The sequence below is a fragment of the Oreochromis niloticus genome, linkage group LG4 (assembly GCF_001858045.2).
Source record: "Oreochromis niloticus isolate F11D_XX linkage group LG4, O_niloticus_UMD_NMBU, whole genome shotgun sequence".
Lineage (NCBI taxonomy): Eukaryota > Metazoa > Chordata > Actinopteri > Cichliformes > Cichlidae > Oreochromis > Oreochromis niloticus.
Window position 1 is genome coordinate 7345613 of NC_031969.2, and position 15999 is coordinate 7361611.

The window sequence follows — 15999 nt, forward strand, 5'->3', positions numbered from 1 at the left end:
GCTGGCTCCTTCACAGTCAGCACCTCAAGCTTTGCGCTAGCTGCAGCAATAGCTGTTTGCAACTCCCATTCCTCCCTTTTTGCCTTAAGAACAGCTTCTTGTCTGTCAATCTCCATCTTTTGCTTTAAGGCTTCCGCACACGCTACCAGAGCAGCCCTTTCTGCCTCAATCTTTAGCTTGGCCGAATATGTGGTCGAAGACACAGCAGAAGAGGTTCGGCTGCTTCGATGTGCCTTACTGTGTCTGGATGATATCGCTGAAGTACTGTCTGCAGGCTCCACTTCGGCATCGGTTATTCTTGCCTCATCTACTTGCATTTCCACTCCTTTCAACCATCTCTCGACTTTCTCCACAAAACTTCTCAAATAGCTAGCCTTTGGTTCATACCACTGTGTCTGATCATGAAGAAGTTCTGACTCAGTCAAGTGATTTTTAACTGCATCATTGTTTTCACAAAACTTGATATACATTTTTGAGAAGTCAGTGGCTAATTTAACAGACACTTCCTCAAAATTGCCATCATCTTCCATAAGCTCCTCAATCTCTTTAATCTTTCTAGTAAGATAACCCAACTTGGTTTTCCTTGTCACTTTAAGCTGCTGAAGCTTTTCCTCTTGTGCTTGAAAGGTTGGCTTTGAAACTCTCTTTTCCGGCTGCTCCATATTAATTGAGCTGCCACAAACCTTTCAATGCAATTAATACTTTACACAAGCCATGTACCTCTTAACCTTACAGGAATTTTCACAAACCTTAAAGCAGGCACAGCATCTTACTTTTCAGATGCGGGGTTTTCTTACTGCCGAAAGGATCCGGGAAACACGGGAAGACTGAAGCAGCATCCTCTTTAATGTCCTCCTTGGTAATGCACTTTTTCCTGTTTTTCCCTTGCCGCGCCGCGGGCCGATTAACTGCGTAATCCTCTCACTATCGGAGCAGTTTTCTGACTAATGTAGCGGCAACCTTTGGACTCTTTTTGCCGCTTGTGCAGGACGTAAAGTTTCTGACTCGTGCTTTTGTTGAATTGCTTGTATGCCTTTCAGTAGCAAAAAACGAGGCGAAGGTAAAAAGGGCAAAACATTTATTCTCCATACAAACCGAAAAGTACAAAACAAATGCCTCTGGTGGGAGCTCCGTTTACATTCCCTTTAAGTTACAACGAAAACAACATTAAACGGCAACGGTCAGAAAACTGTTGCTTCATGTCCAGCTTACTTGCCTAACCTGTCTCCCCCCCCCAACTGCAGGCAAAATACACACCCCCTTTATGACATCTATCAACACTTTACAACAACACAAAAGACTAAATTAACAGGATTAACTTATGGAGCACAGCATATTACATTATAACATAAAATAATGAAGATTATAACTAGAAACTCAAATTAAAGATCACAGCAAAATGTTGGCCTAAACTGTCTAAGTTCCAACAGTAATATTACATGAAGTTTATCAGTAATGTTTTCACAGATGTGTTTTTAATGAATCATTTATGGTAAATCAGTCATGATGTGTTAGGAAATGTCTACACAGTTATACATGGGCCCATTTTTACTATCAATCACTCCTGTATGGACAGATCACATGGATATAAACCAGGTGCAAATTTGATTTAATGCGATTATAAAGCAAAACTGGGATGATCCATCACAAACCGCACAAATTTACTGTTGTTAATCTGCATAATGATGCTGGTTTGTGCTGATGTTTTTGGAAAAAGTTGTCTTGACTGAAACGCTGGGATTTAACAGAATAAACTGACATCTGGTAACAAAATGTGCCACTGAAACACAACAGGTATTATTGCTGAAAATGGTCCTCTGTAGATGTCATGGTCCCTGAGCCCTCTTTCCTTGGCCTGCTTTTCTCTCTCTCTCCTCTGTCGGTGTATGCCCGTTCTGTTGTCCGTGTGCTCGTCTGTTTCAGGGGATGCCCCTCCTCCTTCCTGTCGTTCAGTCACTTGTCAACAATCAGCTGATTGCTCCCCTGCTCCTCATGAGGTCTTCATGCTGGCTTCTCAACAACCACATCATTGCATCACCAAGGTAATGTATCAGGCCACAGTCATGTAACATTTTCCATCAGTTCTTGTCTTTGCTCACTCTCTGTTTCTGTGCAGACCTTTCAGCTTTTTCGGATCCCTGCAATCTTCTGTGACAGTGTCTGAGTGTGCCTTCAGACAGCCTGCAGTACCTCTGCCCGTCTCCTGGAGCCCACAGTGTTTATCCTGTATTCATAACTATCTGCAAATAAACCTGTGAAACTTTACCACAGTGTCTCATGATCATTCTGTTGTTTTCATAACAGTACGCCTATGTAGATATTCCACTAAATCCCATTTGTGATTTGTCATAAATGTTACCATTAATCTTTGATATTTCTTTATACTTAATTTGTAAAACATAAAAAGAAAATTCACTGTTGTCAGAAAATTAGACGTTTCTAATTCTCTACAAACTTTTGAGCTGTAGTCTAGATTGCAATAATAGTTATTGTTTATAGTAGATGATATAGAAGTATCAGGACAGGGAGTGAATAAAAGTTATGAGCTGTGTGGCAGCAGAGAAAGTTGTTCACTCCGGTGATTCTTTGAGCTTCTAAAAGTCTAATGGGAGGCTGAGCCTTCAGCTTTCCTGTCCCTCTCCTGTGTAACTAGACATGCTCTCTTCTTTTAAACATTAAATTCATAACCTTGCTTTTTGATCAATCTTATAGCTACAGCTGGATCAGCTGACCCCGACCCATCCTTTAGTTATGCTGTTATAGGCCACAGCTGCTGCTGAACTTCCCATCATGCACTGAGCACTTCTGCTCCACTTCTGTCTTTTACTCTCAGCGTGTTAATTTATCACTGCTGCATGTCAGTAACGTGCATATATGAATAACTCATTCATATGTAGAAATATTAGCGTACTGAGATCCTACACTCTCACATGGAGGCACAACACTTTTAAACAATGATGACTTTATTGCTTTATAGTATAAAAGAATTGTGTCCACACTCAAACTCCATATGAGGAAATATTGCAGACGTTACACGAGTTTCTAAAACTGGGTGCCTCTGTTTCCTGTTTCCTGTCACACTGACTGTGAGGCTTTAATGTGTTTCTAATGTAATTTAGAGAAACAGAGAAACAAATGTCAATACTAAGTAGTTAAGGAGCTACTTACAATAATCTGTCTCCTTGAACTGAATCCTGTATACATGCTGTGATCAGCTGATTCAATTCAATTCAATTCAATTTTATTTATATAGCGCCAAATCACAACAGAAGTCGCCTCAAGGCGCTTTATATTGTACAGTAGATCGCACAATAAAACCCAACAATCATATGACCCCCTTTGAGCAAGCACTTTGGCGACAGTGGGAAGGAAAAACTCCCTTTTAACAGGAAGAAACCTCCGGCAGGACCAGGCTCAGGGAGGGGCGGGGCCATCTGCTGCGACCGGCAGCTGATCTGCTGCTATTGTTGACCTGAGGTTTACTGCTCTCTGTGGATTTACACAACTGAATCCAACAAGATGCACACACACGTTTCATGATTTCCATCCCAACAGTATACTGTTTAAGTCGGAGATGTCAAACTGATTTTCACATCCTGGCCCACATACATACATACATAACTGCACATTTCATTTGTGAGCTATCTCAATATTGGAAAAAGAAGTGCAAATTCAACAGTTTTCTCTACATGATAAAGAAATGCTGTGGTTGCTAATGAAATAAATCTGTCAGCACAACTCTTTGATCTTAATAAGTTGAATTCAATGAATGAGTTTAAGCAACATCAGATTAATGGCAAAATCACCACTACTAAACTTGATGTAACGTAACACTGACCATGAGCGTCACAGCCACTGTGCACCAGTCAAAACTGTGCTTTCCTGTAAATCCATCACAGTACAACAACCTAACCTGTTTATCCTGCACTAAGCTGCAGAGTATTCCCATGCAACATATGAATAATGTAACTGATGTCTGTTGTTGAGCTGATAGAAATGTTGCATTTGAAATGAATCCCTTCATGCTCGCTCATCTTCTGTAGGGCTAGATAGAAGTCGCGCGACAACAACTTACCGACACCTGCATTCACTCCAGCCCACTTTAATCCACTAGTATAAGCAATATAAATGTTGCCATTGAACCTAAAGTAGTTAGATTGTTTTTAGAATCTCAAAAGTAAACATTGGAAATATTTACTTAAAAAGTAGGAAGTAAAGTACAGATACCTGAAAATTCTTCTTGAGTACAGTAACAAAATATTTGTACTTTGTTACTTCCCAACCTATTGTCTCAAAATTACCATTTAACAATATAAACCTCTAGGCTACAGTCCCACACAATAATATCACTATCCTAATGAGGTCACACGTATGATGTTTATCTTAGCATTTATGTATGAACACAAAGCAAAGGTGAACCCCAGCACAAAGACACTTTAAAGTGATCGCCACAGTGATTCTACTTCAGAAGCATGAAGAGGGAGAAAGGAAGCAGCAGTTTTCCACTTTACTACTCTCTCTTGTGTTTTTATCCAAATAATGAGTGTCACAGGCCTGACTTGAAGCCATTTATAATTCTTAATTTGTTTGATCTGCTGCTCACTGTAAAAACGGACAAATGTTCAACTTTTCACTGTATTTTTACAGTTTTAAGCTTTTTCTACTTGTAAAATCCTCACTTATGGCCATTCATACTAAACAAAGTAATTAAGAAATAAACAATTATAAATAAACAGTTTCTGTTTCTCGCTTCCTACTATCGAAATTTCTGTTTTGTTTTGGGATGTTTTGTTTGTTTTTATAGAGTTTAAAAAACAACAAACAAACAAAGAAAAAACTGGACAGTCTGAGCTACCAGAACTTTTTCTGTAATTTTACATGTTTATTTCTTACAATTTATAAGCCTAAAGAGCTGTGCTGACAGATGTCTTTCTTTGTCACAACAGCTTTTTCTTTGTCCTGTGAAAAAACAGTTAAATATGTAACACCTTTATACTGACTGTGTTCAGCCTGCAATGTAAAAGTTTGACACACCACAGCTAAACTGTAGCTTTTAATTATTGTCACATTGCTACAGTGTAACTAAGAAATAACCCAACAGCAAGAACTGTACCAACCTGATTAACACCTATTTCAATATCAATAATAAAACATATTTGATTAAAAACACACAATCACAAGTGTTTACCCGAATCTTTATTCTAGCAGATAAAGACCAACACTTCTAAAACAGAGGACTGCAAAATAGTTTTTTTTTAAAAAGTAGTACTTCTATAGGCAGTGCAAAGGTTTTTTTTCAACCCCTGTAATGTGATGCCTTCACAGCGGTGGCTTTAAGTTATGTATTAACACAAACATACATCCATAGGCTAAGTTATATAGAAAATACGATGATCGGTGGTGATGTTTGGCGCTGCTTTGGAAACAGAAACAGTTGGTTTGAAAGCCTGTAGTGCCTCCTGGTGGTGGGACTCTTATACTGCACTGTAAGAGGTCCAGCAGTGTCAGCTGTATGCTAAAAAAAGTCATACAAGAAAATTTCTGGGGTCACCATGAAGAGTTTACTTCCTTTCTTGCTCAGTCTACAAAATTTGGTAGTTAATGGATTGAAAATAAAAAGATGACACCCTTTAGTTCACACTAGTGATGACGATTCAGGGTTTTAATTTGTCAGGTTTCAATTTTGAGGCATCACAAAAACAGGAAAGTATGTTATTTAAGCCAAAGCTAATATAGCTACTTATAATTTGAAGAGGTACCGACACCAATATGAGCTTTGGTGCCATATTTTTAAACACATTTTCTCATTGTTTCAAAGTCTAGCCTTTCTGATTTCATTCATCCTGCTCTTTAAAGAGTTCACATATCCATCCATCATTAGTCATGAATGGATGTTGTAAGAACCAAGTAGGTTCAATGCTGATTCAATGTAATATTTTTTTCTGTGAAAGGATTTGTTAATGATAATAGGATGCTGGTCTTTGTAGACCTTGACAGACCCTGCCTATTTATCTCCACCAAACATATACAGTGGCTTGCAAAAGTATTCGGCCCCTTGAACTTTTCCACATTTTGTCACATTACAGCCACAAACATGAATCAATTTTATTGGAATTCCAGGTGAAAGACCAATACAAAGTGGTGTACACGTGAGAAGTGGAACGAAAATCATACATGATTCCAAACATTTTTTAACAAATAAATAACTACAGCAGTTTTCCACTTTATTACTCTCTCTTGTCCGTTTATGCAAATAAAAAATAATTTCCATATCCAGGCTGTATACTGTGCTACTATTTTCCTCCTCTGGTACATGACCTGAAATCAGTTGATTGTAGCTGAAGTGCAAGTGGAACTGCTAAGCGGGTGTCTTTATTAAATGTTTTTGTTACTACAAAATCTAAATTTTATGATGTTTTTAGTATTTTAATGATCACAAGTCCTGCATGTTTTCTAGAAGATACAATTACACCGAGAAGACTAAGGAGCTCATCGTGGACTACAGGAAGAATGCTGACCCACATCCACCCATCCACATTAAGGGGACGGCTGTGGAGAGTGTGAGCAGCTTCAAGTTCCTGGGTGTCCACATCTCCGAGGATCTCATCTGGATGACCAACTGCTCCAAGCTGGTCAAGAAGGCTCACCAGCGCCTCTTCTTCTTGAGGACTCTGAGGAAGAACCACCTGTCCTCAGACATCCTGGTGAACTTCTATCGCTGCACCATCGAGAGCATCCTGACCAACTGTATAACAGTCTGGTACGGGAACTGCTCTGCCTCGGACCGGAAGGCGTTGCAGAGGGTCGTGAAAACTGCCCAGCGCATCGCCGGAGCACCACTTCCTGTCATAAAGGACATCTACAGGAAGCGGTGTCTGAAAAGGGCTGGGAAAATCATCAAAGACCCCAGTCACCCATCACATGGACTCTTCACCCTCCTGCCCTCTGGGAGGCGCTACAGGAGCCTCCGGACTAAGACCACCAGGTACCGGAACAGCTTCTTCCCCACAGCTGTCAGACTCCTGAACTCTGCCTCCTGACATCTGACCCATGTTAAACTCATGGACTGAACATACACACACCCACAACCACCTACACCCACACACACAATGGACAACCGTACCCTCAAACACACAATAATAACATGGACTGAACCACCACTCACAACCACTAGCACTTTATATAGCCTCTGTAGAAATTATCCACATATCTCACTTATCCTAACTGCACTACTGTATAGTTCTGTGTAAATAATCATTCTGTACATACGATAATTTTTAATCCTACAACTGTTCATAACTTGCATAGTTCACATTTCTGTATAACTGTATATCTCATATTTCTGTATAGTTTTTATTTCATATTTATATCCTGTTCATAGCCTGTACATAGCTTGTACTCACTACAGCCTGTACATACTTATAGTTATAGAATATTCATAACATACTTCATACCGTGTACATTATAACATACCATAATAGACCCATTTCTGTACATATCTATATTATTACTAATATATATTGTAATATATCTATATCACGGCTAAAGCACTTCTGGATGGATGCAAACTGCATTTCGTTGCCCTGTACCTGTGCATGTGCAATGACAATAAAGTTGAATTCTATTCTATTCTAATTAATTTGATTATACCAGCACCAGAATCAGATTTTAGAGGAACAGTTCTCACCAAAATGAAATTTTTGCACTTTCTTCCGTCCTTTGATGTTATGGCTTCGTTCTAAGACATCTGCTAAGGAAATGTCGGCCTCCTGTCCAATAAAAGTGGGGGAAAAAAAAAGATTAAAATGATAGTTTCTTTGTGGCTCTTAAAGCAGCAAAAATCTAAAAATCTGAAAAAACATCTGGAAAAACTGAGCAGCAATGTCTCTTTGCAGAAATGATGAACTGGTGACTTAAGAAATACACACACACAAACACACACACGTATATATATAATCAGAGTTGTAGCTTTAAATGTTACGTGTGACAGCCTTCTAAGGATTTGTCGAGTACTGTGGGGTCAATGCATACACATTGGGTGTTTTTTCTTACTTCCTGAGTAACACTTAATACACTTCCAGGTTAAAGTTACTTGTGGAACCACTTAACACCTCTGATAGGTGAAGTGCATACTGAGCAGCTTTAATTCAGTGAAAAAAATCCACGAGGTCTTGGTAATTTAGTAGTCACAGTTTAGGTTCTGTTACATAAGTGGACCATGATAAAATAAGAATACACAGTAAAAGTTCGATCAGTGTGGCTTTTACACATGACTAGATTTTCCTTCTGTGTGAAACCGTGTGTGTGATGAATAAATCTCACTGTTCAAAGACAAAATTAACATCAAACTGATCATGAAAGTATAATGAATGAAAAATGTGAAGCCAACATCATGGAACACTAATTGTTTAAAATAAAATGACATACAAATAATTAAAAACTGCATGAAACATTTTTTTAAAAAAAAATTCTATTTAATGACCTTATTTTCTTCAGATCATCTGCACACCAGCTGCTGCAGTAGGCGCATAACACTATCTTACAGACTTGGGTCATTAGATTAATTTAACAGTTTAAACTTTGATTTGAATGTTAAATGAAACAAAACAGTCTTTTGATGATTTCTCAAAGTAATGCATCCAAAGACAGTTTCAAAGAAACATCTATTTTCCACTAAGCTCTCCTCTTTGACTCAATTGCAGAATGTCACCAAGATATGGCGCTTTGTTCAAATAAAAACTTTAATATATGAAGCGGTTAAAATAAGTATTGAGCACCTCACAACTGAAGAAGCGATTATCCAGGAAATATTTCTGTTTTACCTGCGTTATTATTTTTATTTATTTGATTTATCTCTTGAATCAGATTTCACAGATCACTCAGCAGATGATAATCCAGTTTCTCAGGAGGACCTCCTCTTTCTGTCTAAAGTGAAAGCTGGAATAAGACAGAAGGAAGATGGCCACTATGAACTTCCGCTTCCTTTCAAGACAGACAAACCTAATCTTCCAGACAATAAACAGTGTGCAGTTCACAGGCTCAGCTCATTAGAGCGTCGACTGAGGAGAAATGAACAATATTACATGGACTATGTCAACTTCATGAATGAAATCATAAGTAGAAGAGATGCTGAGAAGGTGCCACAGTCTGAATTAGACAACCAGCCAGCATGGTACATACCACACCACGGTGTCTACCATCCCCACAAGCCGGGAAGATCCGTGTGGTTTTCGATTGTTCGGCACGCTACCAAGAAACCTCTCTAAATGACCATCTCTTGACAGGTCCAGACCTGACTAACACGTTAGTTGGTGTGTTGTGTCGATTTAGAAAGGGTCCGATAGCCATAATGTGTGACATCGAAAAAATGTTTCACCAGTTCCACGTTGTAAAGGAACATCAAGATTATCTCAGGTTCCTCTGGTGGGATGGAGGTGATTTGGATTCTGAACCCTCGGTGTACAGGATGAAGGTACACCTCTTTGGGGCAGCTTCATCCCCCGGTTGCTCCAACTTTGGACTGAAATACCTAGCTTCACAAGGCCAAGGCAAGTTCAGCAAAGAAGCCATCAAGTTCATCCAAAGAAGCTTCTATGTGGATGATGGCCTGACAAGTGTAAGGTCGACTGCTGAAGCCATACGCCTGGTAAAGGAATCAAGAGCTCTGTGCAAAACAGGAAATCTACGGCTACATAAGTTTGTATCCAACGATGAGGGTGTGATTGCAACAATTCCACCACAAGAATGTGCTCAGACCAAAGATCTAAACATGGCTCTAGGAGAACTTCATATCGAGCGAGCACTTGGAGTTCAGTGGTGTGTTGAGGCGGATGAATTTCAGTTCAGGGTGGTGGTAAAAGAAAACCCACTGACAAGGAGAGGGGTTCTCTCAACTGTTGCCTCAGTCTATGATCCACTAGGTTTCGTGGCTCCATTCCTACTTGTCGGCAAACAGATTCTTCAAACGCTGTGTAGAGACAAGGTAAGCTGGGACGAACCTCTCCCCGAGCACATCCAGCCACAATGGGAGTCATGGCTCAAAGATCTGCCTCATTTGGCAGCTCTAAGGATTCCAAGAAGCTACCTTCCATCAAACTTTGGTGAAGTCTCACTATATGAGCTTCACAACTTTTCTGATGCAAGCTTCAAAGGGTATGGTGCATGCTCATACCTTAGAGCGGTGAGTGAAACAGGACAAATAAGTTGTTCACTTGTCTTGGGGAAAGCAAGAGTAGCCCCTACCAAACTAACAACCATCCCAAGGCTTGAGTTATCATCAGCTGTGACCTCGGTCCGCATTGGTGATATCATCAGAGGCGAGCTGGAGATTGAAAATGTGCAAGAGTATTACTGGACTGACTCGAAGGTGGTCCTTGGCTATGTGAACAATGATGCTAAAAGGTTCCAAACATTCGTGGCCAACCGCATCCAGCGAATAAGATCTAGCACAAAACCTGAACAATGGCGATATGTCAACTCTGAAGACAACCCAGCTGATGGAGCCTCAAGAGGATTGACTGCAGTTCAAATTAAAGAATCTAACTGGCTGAAAGGACCCAACTTCCTTTGGCAGCAAAATCTCCCACATGAAGTGGGAATGGTGGGAGAAGTTGAGGCTACTGATCCTGAACTTCGGAGAGTACATGTTCATGCAGTTAAAGCAAGAGAACAGAATCCAATGGTAAACCGTTTAACTAAATTTTCTGACTGGTCCAGAGTGGTGAGAGCAATTGCCAGGCTCAAGAGATTTGTCAGAGAGTTTAAGGGATTTCAGTCGAGAACTAATGAGTCGACTAATCTTGAAGAACGAAGAGAAGCAGAGATCTTCATCATCAAACTCGTACAAGAAGACGCGTTTGCTGAAGACATAAAGAAAATAAGAGGCAAGAAGGAACACACTTTGAGCAGGCACAACAGGCTACGCCAGCTGAATGCTTTCCTGGACGAAACCAATGTTCTCAGGGTGGGAGGATGGCTGTCTCAGTCAGCCTTACACCATGATGTAAAGCATCCTGCGATACTTCCAAAAAAATCTCACGCGTCAGCTCTGCTGGTCAAACATCATCATGAGCGCATACACCATCAAGGAAGGGGCATGACCATGAATGAGTTGCGCGCAAACGGAATATGGGTCCTAGGATGTGGAAGTGTGGTCTCCTCACACATTTACAAGTGTGTAAAATGTAGACGATACAGAAGAACAACTGAGGTTCAACAAATGGCAAATCTACCAGAAGAGAGAATTGAGACATCTCCCCCCTTTACTTATTGTGGGCTTGATTGTTTTGGCCCCTTTATTGTGAAGGAAGGAAGGAGAGAGTTGAAACGATACGGATTGTTATTCACCTGCCTATGTTCTAGAGCAGTTCACATAGAAACCCTTGACGATTTGACAACAGACGCATTCATAAATGCACTTCGATCATTCATAGCTATTCGAGGACCCGTGCGCCAGCTAAGATGTGATAGAGGGACAAACTTTGTTGGTGCTAGAAAGGAGCTTTCTGAGTTGCTTGAAGGAATGGATCAAGACCGTACAAGGGCGCTTGGTTGTGAATTTGTGCTGAATGTCCCGTCAGCTAGTCATATGGGAGGAGTTTGGGAGCGCCAGATTCGAACAATCCGAAGCATCCTGATAACTATGCTTGACAAGTCTGCTAGCAGACTTGACACCACAACTCTAAGAACGTTTCTGTATGAAACAATGGCCATAATCAACAGCAGGCCACTAAGTGTCGAGCATCTTCACGATCCTACTGGTCCTGAACCCCTCACTCCTAACCACATTCTAACCATGAAATCATCTGTAATTCTGCCACCTCCTGGACAGTTCTGCAAAGAAGACCTCTATCTGCACAAAAGGTGGAGAAGAGTGCAGTTTTTGGCCAATGAATTTTGGCAACGATGGAAACGAGAATACCTGCTAAACCTCCAACAACGACAGAAATGGCAGAAGACGTCACGAAACTTGCAAGCAGATGACATTGTAATATTAAAGGATGACAGTGCACCAAGAAACCGGTGGAAGCTTGCAAGGGTTGTGGAAGCCCTGCCCAGCACAGATGGCAAGGTGCGAAAGCTAAAGCTTCTGCTCAGTGACACTACCTTTGATAAGGGAAAACCAATCACTAAATCAGTTTACCTTGAGAGGCCTGTTCACAAAGTAGTTACATTACTTGAGGCCACCTAAAACACACGTAAAGCTAAATGACCTACACTTAAATGTACACTCACACATCACTTCCTTATAATTTTCATTGAGGAAAATCTCTCCTTTTAAGTCAATGAGTGATTTTGGTGGGAGTGTAAATGCTGTTAAAATGTTCTGTGTAGATTTCATGATGTAGATGACTGATTTATAATAAGTTACATAGTTTCATGAATATATATATATATAGTTTGTGTTAAAATGTCTTTATTTGAAATGTACATGTAGCCGCTAAACTGGTGACCTAAATCTTCGCCACCACGTCTATATACATACAAGCATAAGGGGAGAGAGTGAATCAGCGCTCGGAGTACGGACACTGGGCCGGCTTTAAACACACCATTTATTTTTTTAGAAGAAGAACAGCCAGAATCACAAGTAGGAGTTAAAATCCCCACTATACAATAAAAAAATAAATGTTCACAACCCGCTAAAAGTCCTGCCGGCAGAGATTAAAATACAATTAAAAAAAAAAGCTAAATGGATGTCCTTTTTATAGGATAAAACGTCCCCCCCCCAGAGTCCTCTATTCCCAGTGTCCAACCACACACACTCGGGCAAATGTTCCTTAGCTGAAAGAGACAGAAGGGGCCCCTCTTCCGGGATGGGAAATCTCGCCAGCAGAAGGCCAGGGAGGAGGCTCCCATCCCCACCTGGCCGCGCATGGCCGTGCAGTCCAGCCGCTCTCCGCGTCCACACACGGCTTCCCTCATAGCCCGGCCCTGATACAGGCAGAGGCGTCCCCTCTGCCTTCTGTGAATTTCACACATCGCCTCCCGCTGTTACTATTCTGTCTGTCGGAACTGGATCGCCGGGTTATGCTGGCCGATCGCCGGAAGTCTCGTGACACCGCACAGGCAGGCCGGTCCTTCTATACATGTGCTCGTCTGCACCCCACGTTCGGTTTCCTGTTCCTCGCTGTTCATGTGTCTCTCTCGTCTTTGCGCTCACCATCTCCCTTAAGTCCGTTTGGCGGCCAATAGGTCACCTCGGGGGGCACGCCCCCACCTCACAGGTGCACGCAATTATCTGTCCAATCCACAGTGGAATAAAAAAAAAAGAATACTGTACAACAACACAAAACACAGTATAAATATGGAATAAAATCATGCAATAAGAACATCAATAAACAATCATGCAATAGCACTATAACAATAAAACATGCAAATAAAATCACTATGTAGCAATACACAGTCTGATTCAAAACAAAATATAAAAACACAATTTTCCACTGTGTGACATCCCCCCATATTTTACCTGTGACAGTCCCTGTCACAACATTCAGGTGTTCTGTCCAGGAGGGTGGCTGGACAACATTTAACCTAGCGGGCTACTGTGTCTCTGGTAGTCCCTTCTGCACACGTAACACACAAAACATCAGCAATAATCTGCTACCGAGGAGTTCCTTTGAATGCATCCTAGAAAAGTTGCAGCATAGGTGAGTTATACAGTCCAATTGCCACATCCAGGTAACCTGCTTTTCTTCAATTTCGTGACCACATAGCATAGCTAATGTATGGGATTACCAGACCATTGGTTCCTCTCAGCTGGGCACTGCTGGGATCCTTCCAGGCATAGCCTGGTCTTCGTGCTTCTCCTAAGCACTACTGCATAGCAGCAACCCATGATCCCACAGCCAGCAACTCTTGAAGCTCAACTCCTGATATCCCTGTGGTTGAACACTACTCATGAATCCTCACGTGGCAATAAAAAGTCTTTTCTGCACACCCCTTCCTTACAACCCTCAGCGAGGGTAGCTGATTTAAACACTTGGTTTTGCATTCCATCATCTATATCTGTAGCCCAGGCACTGAACACTGCTCCCAAACTTGTATCCTGTCGACAAACGCCAAAAATATGTAGCCGCTAAACTGGTGACCTAAATCTTCGCCACCACGTCTATATACATACAAGCATAAGGGGAGAGAGTGAATCAGCGCTCGGAGTACGGACACTGGGCCGGCTTTAAACACACCATTTATTTTTTTAGAAGAAGAACAGCCAGAATCACAAGTAGGAGTTAAAATCCCCACTATACAATAAAAAATAAATGTTCACAACCCGCTAAAAGTCCTGCCGGCAGAGATTAAAATACAATTAAAAAAAAAAGCTAAATGGATGTCCTTTTTATAGGATAAAACGTCCCCCCCCCAGAGTCCTCTATTCCCAGTGTCCAACCACACACACTCGGGCAAATGTTCCTTAGCTGAAAGAGACAGAAGGGGGCCCCTCTTCCGGGATGGGGAAATCTCGCCAGCAGAAGGCCAGGGAGGAGGCTCCCATCCCCACCTGGCCGCGCATGGCCGTGCAGTCCAGCCGCTCTCCGCGTCCACACACGGCTTCCCTCATAGCCCGGCCCTGATACAGGCAGAGGCGTCCCCTCTGCCTTCTGTGAATTTCACACATCGCCTCCCGCTGTTACTATTCTGTCTGTCGGAACTGGATCGCCGGGTTATGCTGGCCGATCGCCGGAAGTCTCGTGACACCGCACAGGCAGGCCGGTCCTTCTATACATGTGCTCGTCTGCACCCCACGTTCGGTTTCCTGTTCCTCGCTGTTCATGTGTCTCTCTCGTCTTTGCGCTCACCATCTCCCTTAAGTCCGTTTGGCGGCCAATAGGTCACCTCGGGGGGCACGCCCCCACCTCACAGGTGCACGCAATTATCTGTCCAATCCACAGTGGAATAAAAAAAAAAGAATACTGTACAACAACACAAAACACAGTATAAATATGGAATAAAATCATGCAATAAGAACATCAATAAACAATCATGCAATAGCACTATAACAATAAAACATGCAAATAAAATCACTATGTAGCAATACACAGTCTGATTCAAAACAAAATATAAAAACACAATTTTCCACTGTGTGACATACATGTGTAAAGTGTAAAAGCTAGTGTCTCGTGAGAATACCCCTTAACGAGAGTACACGAGACCTTTCATGGACTGCGAGGGAGCAGATGTCTCTCATGAAGCGATTTTAAGCTAAAAGGTTTACTAAAAGAAAAGGTAACACAAAGACTTAAGGACCTCTTTTCAGGACAAGCAGCCAACGAGGTATTTGTCATTTGAGAAATGTTTTCATTTGTGTTTGGACTTAATATGTGTACTGTAAAGTTGCTAATTGGTTTGTACTGTTTACTCGTGACCAGTTCTCACGGCGTAAAGGCGTAATGGCGTATCGGCGTACTGGTGATGGTGAAGCTGAGGAGAGAAAGCTCAAGTAATAAACGCCCGTTTCAAAGAACCGACCTGTGTCTGTGTTGTCGTGAAGAGAGCTACAATTTTTCTTTTCCCGTTTTTATTCTCACTGACGTTGTTCCCATGAACAACAGGATGCATGTAAAGTAAAACATCACGCCTGTGTTAAAACATACAAAATCCACCGCAGTGTAAAGTTAAGGAAAGTTCCTCATGGTTCAGAGGTTGCTCAGCAGAAGATGATTTAAAATGTATTGGTTAAAATGCGTGAAACGGAATGTTTCGATTGGTCAGAATAATCCATGAAAATATAACAAATGTTTTATAAAGAAGGAAACCACATTTATTGTTTTTTCACTTCATATATAGTTTTTAATTAATTAAAAATCAGCCTAATGCTATGCCAGATTCTAGCTTTGTTTGACAGTGTGTAGAACAAACCTGATGACATACACTCCTAGAAAATATTAAAGTCAACCAGACTTTGAGGACTGCGAGCAATAAACGAATCTGACTGAGTCCAAAAACAGCTGGAAATTATTCTGTGTGGTTATCACAGTTTTACACGTTCCTCTTTATTAATTG

The 15999-nt window shown here is 41.3% G+C and overlaps 1 long non-coding RNA gene across 1 annotated transcript; it reads left to right on the forward strand.

Annotated features, from left to right (window-relative positions):
- Positions 1-15098: 15098 nt before the first annotated feature.
- On the forward strand, positions 15099-15457 carry LOC112846653 (uncharacterized). The gene is made up of 2 exons (XR_003219769.1): positions 15099-15270; positions 15366-15457. It is a non-coding gene; the product is annotated as an uncharacterized LOC112846653 (long non-coding RNA).
- The last annotated feature ends 542 nt before the right edge of the window (positions 15458-15999 follow it).